The following is a 1205-nucleotide window of genomic DNA, read 5'->3' as shown; positions in this document are numbered from 1 at the left end:
CAAAATAATTTAAATATGTCAAATAATCATACAGATTTTTTTCAACTACAAATCAATGTAATTATTACTTATAATAACAAAAATACCTCCATATGTTTGGAAATTTAAATGCACAAGTTTTGTTTTTTTTTTTTAAAGATGGGGTTTCACCATTTTGGTCAGGCTGGTCTCGAACTCCTGACCTCAGGTGATCCGCCCACCTCAGCCTCCCAAAGTGTTGGGATTACAGGCCTGAGCCATTGCGCCCAGCTAAATGCACAAATTTAGTAACACATAGGTCAAATAAATCACAAGGGAAATTATAAAATATTTAGAATAATAACAAAAATAACATCCTATAAACCTTGCAACATGAGGGTAAAATACCATATGTAGCAAAATTTATAGTGTAATATAAATGTAAAAATGCTGAAAACTTATATATCAAAATAATGCATAACATAATTTTTATGTGTATTAATAGACCTAAATATATGTAGTCTTGTGAAAGTTAGGAATCCAAGAACAAACTTATACTTAACTTTCATCAGTTTGTTTCATTTTTTTAGCTTATTTGGAAATGACTCAGACATTTATGAGTATCTATCATTTAATTTATCATAACATAAAGACTTCAAATTACATGAAAAATTAATTTTAAAATGTTTATCCTATTTACATTTACCTAATTTATTTTTAACACTTCACCTATATGATTTATGAAAACTGAGATAATAGAAGTCATCAAGTTGTTTCCTGATTAATCATTTTTATTTTTTTCACATGAACAAACGTCTAAAAGATACTTTTCTTATATTCTAATATAAGCATTTGATATTTTCAGTGCATCACACAAATATTGATAAGAGTTCTCATCTTTAGTTCAAAATGCTTTCTAATTTTATTGTGATTCTTCCTTGATTGAAAAGTTACTTAGAAGTGTATTGGCTGGGCACAGTGGTTCATGCCTGTAATCCCAGCACTTTGGGAGGCCAAGGCAGGTGGATCACCTGAGGTCAGGAGTTCAAGACCAGCCTGACCAAACTGGCGAAACCCCATCTCTACTAAAAATATTTTTAAAAATTAGCCAGGTGTGGTGACGTGTGAGGCTGAGGCAGGAGAATCAGTTGAACCAGAGAGGCGAAGGTTGCAGTGAGCTGAGATCATGCCACTGCACTCCAGCCTGGGCCACAGAATGAGACTTTGTCTCAAAAAAAAAAAAAAAA

Source organism: Cebus imitator, unplaced genomic scaffold (assembly GCF_001604975.1).
Source record: "Cebus imitator isolate Cc_AM_T3 unplaced genomic scaffold, Cebus_imitator-1.0 Scaffold117, whole genome shotgun sequence".
NCBI classification, from domain to species: Eukaryota; Metazoa; Chordata; class Mammalia; order Primates; family Cebidae; genus Cebus; species Cebus imitator.
The sequence above is the reverse complement of the archived record's forward strand: the minus strand, read 5'-3'. Positions refer to the sequence as shown.